The following is a 12,479-nucleotide window of genomic DNA, read 5'->3' as shown; positions in this document are numbered from 1 at the left end:
TCAAAGCATTTTCTTGCAATTTTGTGCCCTGGTTTGACTCTATGGTCTTATGCCAGAGCTTGGATGAATTCCCTCCATTCTGTAAGACACAGATTCTTCTCCTTATGAATCCCTGTCATTTATGTTGGCCTTCACAATCTTCTCCAGAAATTAGTTTCACAAAATGCTAGTCTGACTTATCTTCCACATTTCCAACCCCCATGCTAAAATACCAGGCAAATGCACTTGTAAAAAGCTATAATAATAATATTAACAAACTCAGTTATGAATCACATACATAATGAGTATTAAGGGGGGTAGACGGAACTAACCACAAATATATCTTGGAAGATGTATATCCGGAAATACATTCACCTCACAATCCTGGGTTTTGGTTTTCTTTCCTGAATTCACATGTGAGATTGGGGTGTCTTTGTTTCTGCATTTAGGCTCTAGAAAATTTCAACAATGTTCCTCACTCCATGCTTTGAATATGGGATGTTTTGGTTTTTTCGTTTTTTGTTTTTTGCTTTGTTTAGTTTTTTTGTCTTTTTAGGGCCGCGCTTGCGGCATTTGGAAGTTCGCAGGCTAGGGGTTGAATCAAAGCTACAGCTGCCAGCCTACACCACAGCTACAGCAATGTGGGATCCAAGCCGAGTCTGCGACCTACACCACAGCTCATAGCAACACTGGATACTCAACCCACTGAGCAAGGCCTGGGATCAAACCCACGTCCTCAAGGATACTAGTGGTTCGTTAACCACTGAGCCACGATGGGAACTCCCTGAATCTGGGATGTAACCAAGAAATTTCATTCATCCATTCCCAACCAATTGTCCTAAATTTCAAATCTGACATTTATTGATTATGTGAACTGCATCATTCATTAGCCACTCTGTGCCTCGGTTTCCTCATTTGTAAAATAAGGATAACAGGATTTACCCTATAAAATAGCCGTAAAAAACAATGAAACATAATGCACTTCAGAAAATGCCTGGGAGTTCCCATCGTGGCTCAGTGGTTAACGAACCCAACTGGAACCTATGAAGACGCAGGTTCGATCCCTGGCCTCGCTCAGCAGATTAAGGATCCAGTGTTGCCATGAGCTATGGTGTAGGTCGCAGATGTGGTTCGGATCCCATGTTGCTGTGGCTGTGGTGTAGGCTGGCAGCTACAGCTCCAATTCGATCCCTAGCTTGGGAACCTCCATATGCCTCAGGTACGGCCCTAAAAATACGGAAAAAAAAAAAATGCCTGATACATCTTTAGAGCTCAACGGGAATTAGCTATATTTACACATCATCATGGTACTTTGCCTAAATGTGATGATTCTGCACTCTTTTCTCTAGGACTCTAATCTTCCCATCTCCCACCTTCTGGCAAGTATAACAGAGCTATTAGCAGTTACCTATTTATCTTCTTCTACCTTTGACGTACAAAATAAAGTTATAGGAAAATAGCTCATACATTTCAGGCAGAAGAGGGGTTCACTGTTGTTTTCTGGTAATTTCTGTATTATCCTCTTGTTCTATTTCTTTTCTTTTCCTCGACCTTATCTTCTGCTTTGGGGATCTCTCATTTCTTCATCCTCAGTCTTCAAAGGCCTGTCTCCACCTCTCTCCATGTTAGAGTTCCCTTCCACTTAGGTTCTAAGAGCCTTTAAGGGAAGAACAAATTTATTCTTGTCATTCTTATTGACTTTGTGGTCAGAGCTGGAATCTCGAGCAATTGATTTTTGTTTGTGTATAGTCTTGATGCACTGCACTTCAGTAATTTTCCAGAAGGACAAAGGGCCTCTTGCAGATGGGGGGTTTTCCCCGTCTGCTCAAACACCAGCTCAGCTCTCTTGCTCAAGAAACGGGTGATTCCCACAAGAGCACTTTGGAGAACAGGAAGAATATGTCATCACTTCCTTTGAAGGGGCCTGGTTGACTCTTTACCCCAACAGACCCTCAAGAGGACAGAAGGAACAAGGGTCTAAGGAGAAAGATCAAAGTTTTCTGATTAATAAACACCTTAATGTCCACACTCCTAGAGCCAATAATTACTCCTCCCAAGGGTAGTAGCCATGAAAGCCTCTTTCCCTATTTACTGTCCCCTCTGGGAATATGTCCAACTTTTATGAGCCTCCTCGTTTTTCATTTCTTTTCTGTCTCCAGTATTTTGCTTGATTATATATTCCCGTTGTCTACCTGTCCTCTTTCTAAGCTCGCTTTCCAAGTCTTTTTACGTATGGACATAAAAATCATTTCTCTAAACTCTGTGATTCTTGTTCATCCCTGCTGTTCCCACGACGATGCCCATTGGGCCTTCGGACAGTTAAAGACATTGAAGAACCTGCAGGTGGGGTGGCCAGGTAATTTGTCATCCAAATCAGCATACTTTTCCAAAGGGAAAGGAGGTACTCTCTTAACAATTAACCTGAGGCTTTGGGTGTAAGTTGGGACTGCTGTCTTGAGCAAACCAGACTAAAATCCTCTTTATACAGAGATGGATACTATGATTTCCGGGTTGCAGTGATAACATGATGCAAGTTCTCTGAAACTGAGCTTTCTTAGTCTCATGCTGACGTTGGACCAGCATTTGGGGCGGTTTAGTAGAGTTAGCATTCAAGCCATGGGTGGCGGTCAAGGTTTCAATCTACCCTTTGCAGAGGCCATTTAGCTACAATAGACTCTCTACTGCCCTCATGTGGATTCAAAACCCCTTGTCTGGGAAGAAACAACTTTCATGCACTCCCACTCCCTGCTCTGCAGCAGGAGCTACAAGGTGAAATTAATGACTTCTGGGGGAAGAAGAGAGGGGAGAAAGGGAGGTGAAAGCAATGATTTTTGAGATTCCCAGATCATTCCTCCTTTTTATAAACCTAAACATAATTTTACCCCTTGACCCCATCCCTTTCTTCTTACAAGAGTCATTACCATCCTGCTGTTGGTTCTAGCCCCAGTACAAGAATGGGGCTGCGGGTTGGACATCTGCAAAGGAACCACTGTGGACCATGTGAGGTCAGCAAAGACTTCGCTTGGGATCAACTCTAAGAATACAGAGTGGTGTGAGCTTCTCAGGGCAGCCTTACAGAGGGCAAGTGGCCAGGATTGGGGCAGGGGGTGGGCTGTACATCTGGACCTGGCCCAGAGCCAGGAACTGGATGGAATGGACTGGGAAGGAATTGAGCAGGAGCAGAGACCTCCATGGAAATGCTCTCAGGTGGCTGAACAGGTTTTCAGAGGGTCAGTGCCTAAGAGGGAGGAGGTAAAATCTTCTGGCCAGGAGGGAACAGCCACAAATGAGTTTGACTGAGGACTAGAGTGTGTGTCACCAGTTTCCACCATCACAAGGGCCTCTGATGGAGGGTACCCTTAGTATTAAATGAGTAGCAATAGGCTGAGCTAAAAACACTTGATGAGAAAATACTAAATTCATATCCAGGGCTTCCAGCCCACTTAACTCTGATCATTTAAAGTCAAGGCTTCAATGTACCTATGCAATTCCAAATATCCAGAAAACAAAGTCCCTGTCTGTGTGACTCACAATCCAGCACTAGGCGCTCAACGCAGCTAGGGCTCAAAGAACGAGGGGAACGAGAACCAATCAGCCCTGCTCTGGCCCCCTCGCTCCTCCAGAAGCCCCCAGTTGCCTCCACTCGATTTGGCCACTTCAAGGGCTTGAACCCAGATGCTCACGATCACCATCTGAACCTCGGTGCTTAGGCCTCGTGGAAAACAACTCACTTGTGAATAGCTAAATACACCTGCCAAACTGCAAACATGGTGAGATACTTCTGTTGTACACCCCCGCCCCATTCAAAGAGCCTTCCTCTCCTTCAAGTGCGCCCTGAGATGTCTCTGTGGATTCCTGTTTATATGCAGGAAGTGCGGCAGTTCGTTAATAATGTCAAGATCGCTGAGCCTCCCTAATGAAAGAGATACACAACATCAACTGTCATTTTAAACAAACATGCAATCAGGATGGCAGTGCTGGAAATACGATCTGCCTAATTTCATGGAGATGATGCAGGGACCAGGCTGCTTTCACAGTGTTTCCTCCGGCGAGCTCCATTTCACAGGATTTGGGGGCGGGGGGGAACGGTGGATTTTCACGAGAACCGCAAAATTGTCAGTTCTGTGAAAAAGAAATTGCTTTAGCAGCTGGAATCCAGGAGGACAAATAGGTGCACTGATTATATCTTCATTGTTCACCAGAGCCACCGTGCTCAGCAAGTTGTAATTATGCTGTGAAGAGCTCAGTTCTGTAGTCAAGTCTTTCCCCGTGTGAATATAAACAGTATTATTCTGTTTGTTATCAAAGGCTTGCAGCCAATCCTGCAGCACACACATTCACACACACACTTGCGCACACACACACTAACCCCCCCAACATATGCATACCTATAGAACTGAGTTCCAGCCCATTTTGTGCAGACAGAGTAGCTCCTGGACACATCCAACTGGGTTTCAGCTGCACTCCTCCCAATTCACTGGGCAAAGGGCAGGCAGGAGGAACAAAAGAAGCAGGGTAGAAAATAAAAATAGAGATGAGTGAGTTAGGAACTTGGGTTACACAAAATGATAGGGAAGCAAAAGACAACACAGTCTGGCAACGCTACTGACTGAGGTTTGTATCACATCCATTAGCCACCTCTGCACAGCTTCCTCCACGTTGTCCGCGCATGGCACACACCTGCTGGACTCATTTGTCACTGATGTGCCTCTACACACACACCTCTGGCAGTTTCAATTAGAGTTTCAATAGCCATGGGCCCTTGACTTCAGCTTTCCCTCTGATTCTGAGACTCTGGCTTTCAGGAATCAGCTAGACAGAAGCTCTAGCTCTGGATATGTCTGCTCCTCTGTCCCCTGGCTATTTTCCAGGGGACGGAGCGTCTCTCCAGGTAGATACCACCAGCCTTGACTGGGGCAGCTACTCATCTGACCTAGGGAATCTGTCTTGGAATATTATCAGACCTTATGAAATGATCAAATCCATGGCTAAATCCCCAGAAGAGTCAGTGAGCAAGGCAAGGAGGGAGAGAACAATGAGAGGCATGCGTTCCTTTCCAAAGGTGACACTGCCTCTGTGGACATGCTGCGGTGACTTGTGCACCAAATGGCAGCCGCTAAGTCAAGTGTCGGCTACTGATCTCCTATTTCTTCCATCTTTCTTCTCAGTCAAAGACCCAGCTCCTATTTGAAGGAAATGAGGAGAACACTTGTGGGCACTTGTGGACCTAATTTTAGTTCAGTTGCATCTGATGCATGGTGAACTGGAGGCTTAATTTTGAAATCCTACCATAAAAGAGGATGCCTTGGAGGTAAACTACAGGGATAAGAAGACAGACCTGGCAAAGAAATCATCACTCGTGCTCAGCATCCAAGGACAGAAGCTCATTATAGAGCAGTGGCCAGAAGAAGTTGGAGGGAAGTGGGGGAGAGAGAGGTCTTTTATGTTCTTTTAAGCATGCTGGGTCTTCACTATTTAGAAAGTGTTCAAGTAAGAATGTGTGTAATATTAATGTTTCAGTATCAATAAAGATGAAATATTGAGAAAGGATAAATGAATTGGAACTGGTTAGCCTACATCACCACTACTACCCACCCATACCTGCCAAAAGAAAAGAGAGAGAAGATGAATTCCAGAATGGATGATCCAAGTACAGTCATGGCACATGAAGTCCATGAGCAAAACTGGAGAAGAATGATATGTAATATGTCTTAGGACCAAGAGAAACCATGGAAGAAAACACAGGCTGAGATCAGAGCTAGGAAGGCAGTAAATAACTCAGTAGAGAAAGTGGCTGCTTAGGATGCAGGAAAGAGCAGTATAAGTACAATTAGAAGCCAAGAGTCCGGGCTGCGGATATGTTGGTGACCATCATGTTATCCTTGATTTTCCTCTTGAAAAGAGGAAATTGGGTTAAATTAGTCTAATGTGCCTTGCAGCTCTAAACACTCATAACTGGATATTAACACACACACACAGGACTGTAATCATGCAATGTGAGCAAAAATCAAATAGATTTTGCCCAAACTGTGTTGGAAGCAGGAGGAGAGCTACAGCCTACAGACCATACTGAGAGTGGACTGAGGGGTTGGAAGGAATGAGGAGAAGAAGGCAGCTTATGCCTAAGAAGGACTTCTGAGCTCTCTCAAGGCTGAGTCACCACTAGCCTTGGCAGCTTGTGAGCAAGCACACCTGGGCTGCAGGTGATCTGACAGTGCTGGAAGGATCGAGTTCCCTTAGCCTCATAACTTAGGTCTCCAAATGCCTCTCATGACAGTTACATTTTGCATGAAAGGAGCTGTCACAAGGCATCAAGACATAGCTTCTTATGGGAGAAATGCCCAATCTTTCCCCTGAGGTCTTGAGAGAGAAGAGAAGAACAAAGGATGGAGTGAAGAAGATCAGAATCCCAGGTGGTGATGGGGCTGGAAGGCTTGGTTGCTTCCCAGGAAGTCCATTTCATTCATGAATTTCAAACATTTTTATTTTATTTTATTTTATTTATCTTGGTCATGGCCATAGCAAGCTGAAATGCCAGGGTCAGGAATCGAACCCAAGCCACAGCAGTGACAATGCCCAATCCTTAACCACTAAGCCACCAGGGAATTCCTCAACCAATGTTTTCAAAGACCATTACACCCCAAGCCACCACCCTGAAGGTAACACTGTGCTAGGACCATGGCCTGGGCTGGGGCAGAGGATGGAGACAAAAATAAGAATGAGGAGAATGCAGCCCTCACTCAGCTTTATGATCCTATTGGGTGAAGATGCAGATAAAAGGGAACCTCATTTCCTATGTGACTTTAAGCAAAGTACTGACCATTTTTGCTATTAAATTCTCTGATCTCTAAAGACAAGCACCACCCTACCCCCCGCCGCCCTGTGGTGTGGCCAAGGGCAGAAGGGATGGAGGGGCACATGTTATAAATTCTAGGTATTAGCTGGAAAGCTCTTTTGAATAAGTGAGCAGGTTAGATGCACAGGGAGAAAAAGACTTATTACAATAGCAAGAGATGTCTGATAACCCCCATCACAGGTCCAGCCTGCCTCAGAATTTGTGGGGTCTGTGCCCAGGGCTGGCCTCATGACAAGAGTCACTGCAGGCGCACCAGCCCCACACTCAGAAAGGCCTTGCACTTAGCTTAATGTGCTGCAGTCACTGCTCTGAAATTCTTCACTTTGGAACAAGAGGCCCTGTGTTTCCTCCGACATTGGGTTCTGCAAATGATGTCACCGATTCTGACCGGACTCGAGGGCACAGATTATAAAATCACTTTCAACAAGGGATCTGACATAGTGCCCCAAGGCTGAAGTAGCCCTTCCTCCTGGTCAGTGTTCCTTCATCTTTGGTCTCTTTATTTTGTGTCTCCAGCTAAGTGCTTTAAATATCCTTCTTACAGTCTGCATGTCCTCACATCTAAAATCTTCATGACTTTCTTCACAGGGATTTGATCTTCCTACCTATTACATAATGTTATGTGGTTTAGGGGACATTGTACAAACCTGAAACTATTGCTATGGGTCTAAAATGGCCAAGGACTGTGACACATCCAGCTGGCAATGTTGTCATTGACCAAAAGGAACTCAAAGAAGGGACGCATCTTTTAAAGGAATATCAAAGGCCCCTCTAAGGTCTCTCCAGTCAAGAACATCATGGGCCATGAGTTGCTAAACAGTAGAAAACTGAAGAAATAATTACATACTGAACAGAAAATCATCTCTATCATGTATTTTTGAAGGAGGCAAAAGAGAGAAGTTGCTAAGAATGTGGCTCTCGTGTCAGATTAACTGGGTTCAACCTTGAACTAGGTTCAACTCCCAGCTCTGTAATTTTCCTAAGGGTGTGACCTTGGGCAAATTCCTTAGCCTGGTTTAGTCTTCCATTACAGCCAAACAAACTACCACAAATCTAGCAACTTAAGCAACATTGGGTATTGTCTTCCAGGCTCTATGTGTTAGGAACTTCAGCATGGCCTAACCAGCTACTGCTCAAACTCTCCTGAGGCTGTGATCAAGGTGTGAGTCAGGCTGCATTCTCACCTGAAGACTCGACTGGGGAAACTCTACTTCTGAGCTCATTCAGACTGTTGACAGAATTCACTTCTTTGCAGACTGAGGGTCTCCACAAGTCACTGGCTGTTGGCTAGAGATGGCCTTTGGTCCCTAAAGCCCACCAGCAGCTCCTGCCACGTGGTCCTCTCCATGGGTGGGTCATGGCTGTTTGTCTCTTAAGGGCCAGCCGCTGAGTTTCTCTCACTCCAGTCTGCTAAGCCAAGTCTTACCCTAGGAGGGACGCCCCATCACCTTTGCCCTGTTTCCTGGGTGAAGCGAGTCACAGGTCCCACCCAAACTTGAGGGGAGGAGACTGTAGGGTGTAACACCAAGCGGTGTGCCCCAGCAAGATTCTTTTTTTTTTTTTCTTTTACCACCACCCCTGAGACATATAGAAGTCCCTGAGCCAGGGGTCAATTCCAAGCTGGAGCTGCAACCTATGGCAAAGCTGCCTCAATGCTGCACCCTTAACCCACTGCATCAGGCCAGGGATGAACCACCACCTCCAGAGACAAGCCAGATCATTAACCCCCTGTGCCACAGTGGGAACTCCTCATAAGATTCTGCCTAACAACAGCCCACCCTCTCATTACAATGTGGAATGGAAGTAGCACACCAAATCACTGTTGAAAGAGGTGGAGCCATGGAGTGTGTAAGAACATAGACTTCAGATCCCAGCACCTCAGTTTTATTAACAGTGTGGCCTTGGGCAAGTTTCTTTGCCTCTCTGTGTTTCAGTTTCTTCTATAAAAAAGGAATTATAATAGTGACTACCCCATGGGCTGATGGGAGGATTGACAGTGACAATGCTTGTAATTCATTTAGCAGAGTGCCTGGCGTGTCAATAAATGCTCAATACACATGAACCCAATAAAGACACATGGTCCTCTTTGCAGCAGACTTGGGACAGTACAGTCTAGTTCTAGGTTGTTTAAACCAATGCCACTTGGCAAATTCGAGGTAGAGCCACTGCTGATTTCACTGCTAATAACAAGGAGTTCCCATTGTGGCTCATAGGGTTAAAAACCCAACATAGTATCTGTGAGGATGCAGGTTCAATACCTGGCCTCGCTCCGTGGGTTAAGGATCCGGCATTGCCACGGCTATGGCATAAGCCTCAGCTGCAGCTCCAATTCAACCCCTAGTCTGGAACTTCCATATGCCATAGGTGTGGCCCTAACAAGGAAAGGAAAACAAAACAAAACAAAACTGGGGGCAGAGTTAAAGCTATCACCACCATAAGTCTGTTGTGCTTGTTGGACCAGATTCTGCCGCTCCAAGCTGGCCCTTCCCCTACTGAAGGACCCTGCCCAGTGGGTGAGGAGGGAAGAGCAGACACATTTCCTTTAGAGTGGAAGTGGCCCGGGTGGCAGAATGGGCAGCATGGGGTAGGAAAGGTGGCTTTCGTCCTGGCATGAGTGGATGGATATCCTGATCTGAAAGAAGATCCAGGAGTTTCTGTCATGGCTCAGCAGAAATGAATCTGACCAGCATCAGGAGGATGCCAGGTTTGATCCCTGGCCTCGCTCCATGGATTAAGGATCTGGTGTTGTCATGAGCTGTGGTGTGGGTACAGACATGGCTCGGATCTGGCATTGCTGTGGCTGTGGTGTAGGCCATCGGCTACAGCTCTGATTTGACCCCTAGCCAGGGAACCTCCATATGCCGCAGGTGCAGCCCCAAAAAGACACACACACAAAAAAAAAAAGAGAAAAGAAAGAAAGAAGACCAGGACCAGGAGGCTCTTAGAGGCCAGAGAGTGTGGGTGCAGCAGAAAGGACATTAGGGAGACACAGGCAATCTGAGACAGATGTGCTAATGTGACCTTCTGTCTACAGCAGGCTCAGAGCAGCACAAGAGGTGATGACTTGCAGTTCTGCCATTCGCTCACCACAGGGCTGGTCTTGTGCATCTCTGTGCTTCCCCCATCAGTGTAAAAGAACATACTGCATATGTGGGTATGTGCCTATAGGTATGTGCCCAGAGAGCTGCAAGGGCAATGGGTCAAGGCTTGCTCTGAGAACCTGAGACCCCTCTCCCAAGAGTCAGGCATAAATCTGGACAGCAAGTTGTAACTCAGCATTTTCATAAAATACTGCTTGTCAGTTCAAGGATCTCAGCAAGTACTAAGGAAATAACTTAAAAGATCACCTTCTTTGGAGGAGAAATTAATCTCTTAGATTGATAGAGACTGTGGAGAAAAGTTGATGGTTGGAGAAGAGGGGTGGAGGCAGGATTCAAGTAAGAAGGAAACAGAATGGGCTTTACACTTACTAAACAATTCACCAGGAACCAGAAGGCTCTGTCAGGAGCTGTCTCCCCAGGCCTCACCCAAACAAAGCAAACAAGCAAAAAAGATATTATCTGCCTTTGCATGAGAAAACACAGACTCTAGGAGATAAAGTCAGTAGCAAAGAAGAATTCTAGAATACAGCTCTTTCAGACTTCTTTTTCTTTTTACAGCCACACCTATGGCGTATGGAAGTTCCCTGGGCTAGGAATCCCAAATCCAAGCAGCATCTGTGACCCAAACCCCAGCTTGCAGCAAAGTGGCATCCTGAACCTACTAAGCAAGGCCAGGGATTGAACCTACATCCTCACAGACACTATGTCAGGTTCTTTTTTTTTTTTTTTTTTTTTTTTTTTTTTTTGTCTTTTTGCCTTTTCTAGGGCCACTCCCATGGCATATGGAGGTTCCCAGGCTAGGGGTCCAATCGGAGCTGTAGCTGGCAGCCTATGCCAGAGCCACAAAAACCAGGGATCTGAGCCTCATCTGCAACCTACACCACAGCTCACGGCAACGCAAGATCCTTAATCCACTGAGCAAGGCCAGGGATCGAACCTGCAACCTCATGGTTCCTAGTCAGATTCATTAACCACTGCGCCACAATGGGAACTCCATCTACGTCAGGTTCTTTTTTCGTCTTTTTTTTTTTTTTTCCACCATTTCTTGGGCCGTTCCCACGGCATATGGAGGTTCCCAGGCTAGGGGTCAAATCAGAGCTGTAGCCACTGGCCTACGCCAGAGCCACAGCAACTCGGGATCCGAGCCCCGTCTGCGACCTACACTACAGCTCACAGCAACGCCAGATCGTTAACCCACTGAGCATGGCCAGGGATCGAACCCTCAACCTCACGGATCCTAGTCGGATTCGTTAACCACTGAGCCATGACAGGAACTCCCAGGTTCTTAACCTCCTGAGCCACAACGGGAACTCCTTCAGAGTTCTAATTCAGTATTCTTTCCTCTACAGAATCCAAAAAGGGACCCAAGCATGGCCTTCTTTAGCACCCTGACCTCTCTGTAAAGGTTACTGTCTAAATATTAATTGAGCAAGCTCTATCCAGGCACTGCCATTCACATAGAGATTCTTTTTTTTTTTTTTTTTAAGAGATCTATTGCATTAAACTCTCAGAACCTGTTTTCTTATCTGTAAAATAGGGTTAACAATAATAATATACACTGAACTGGGTTTTCTTGAGGATTAAATCAGTAAACAATTATGAAGTACGTGGGAAAGTATCTGCAGAAAATGTTCAATGAAGCATGAGCTTATTGTTTTGGCCTCTTCTTCCTGCCTTTCCATTTAAAATAAAAATACTCCTTCAGGGAAGAATTAACACTAATTGGCTGAGTGAATGAATGGATCCATGATGGGGATTGAATGGAGACAGAGAGGGCACAAAAATAAGGCAAAGCTCCCAGGGAAGGTAAAGACTTCATGGTTTCGGTGACAGATTTTCCCACAATCACTTAATTGACGGCCTACACCTCAGATTTAACTGGCTGTTAGGGCATCGGCCTTAGTTTACAGAAGTCCCGGGGAATTTCTCTCTCACTCCATTTCAGTATCACCTCCTGAGTTATGACTCTAACATCCTACTTTTAACAAAGGATATAAAACAGGGGTTTTTTGTTTGTTTGGGGTTTTTTGTTTGTTTGTTTTTGTTTTTGTTTTTGTTTTTGTTTTTGTTTTTGTTTTTTGGTCTTTCTAGGGCCACACCCGAAGCATATGGAAGTTCCCAGACTAGGGGTCTAATCGGAGCTGCAGCTGCGACCTATACTGCAGCCACAGCAACGTGGGCTCCAAGCTGCATCTGCAACCTACACCACAGCTCACAGCAATGCCTGATCCTTAACCCACTGAGCAAGGCCGGGGATGGAATCCACAACCTCATGATTCCTTGTTGGATTCGTTTCCACTGAGCCACAAAGGAAACTCCACAAAACAGTTGTGAAGGACTCCTCTGACTCCCCAGAAACTGAGTTCCCTTTTACACGCTCTCATTGGTGTGCTGGCAAACCTGCCTAACTGCCCTGTCTGCTGATATATGCAGTATAATCCTCCCATGACTGATTTCAAGCTACCTTGGATTTAACCACCAGTTGGCAAATGCCTGAACGTGTGACAGCTGGCTCCTGCACACAGCTGTGCCTCCCTCCCTCC

The 12,479-nt window shown here is 45.7% G+C and overlaps 1 long non-coding RNA gene across 1 annotated transcript in view; it reads right to left on the bottom strand.

The window, feature by feature from the left end:
• The window catches only part of LOC110255462, an 82,671-nt gene continuing 71,354 nt past the window's right edge, over positions 1,163–12,479 (bottom strand). The window contains exon 3 of the long non-coding RNA XR_002335758.1: positions 1,163–4,456. This is a non-coding gene — a long non-coding RNA (uncharacterized LOC110255462). The remainder of the gene's footprint in view (positions 4,457–12,479) is intronic.

Source organism: Sus scrofa, chromosome 9 (genome assembly GCF_000003025.6).
Source record: "Sus scrofa isolate TJ Tabasco breed Duroc chromosome 9, Sscrofa11.1, whole genome shotgun sequence".
Classification (NCBI taxonomy): domain Eukaryota; kingdom Metazoa; phylum Chordata; class Mammalia; order Artiodactyla; family Suidae; genus Sus; species Sus scrofa.
The sequence above is the reverse complement of the archived record's forward strand: the minus strand, read 5'-3'. Positions and strand labels throughout refer to the sequence as shown.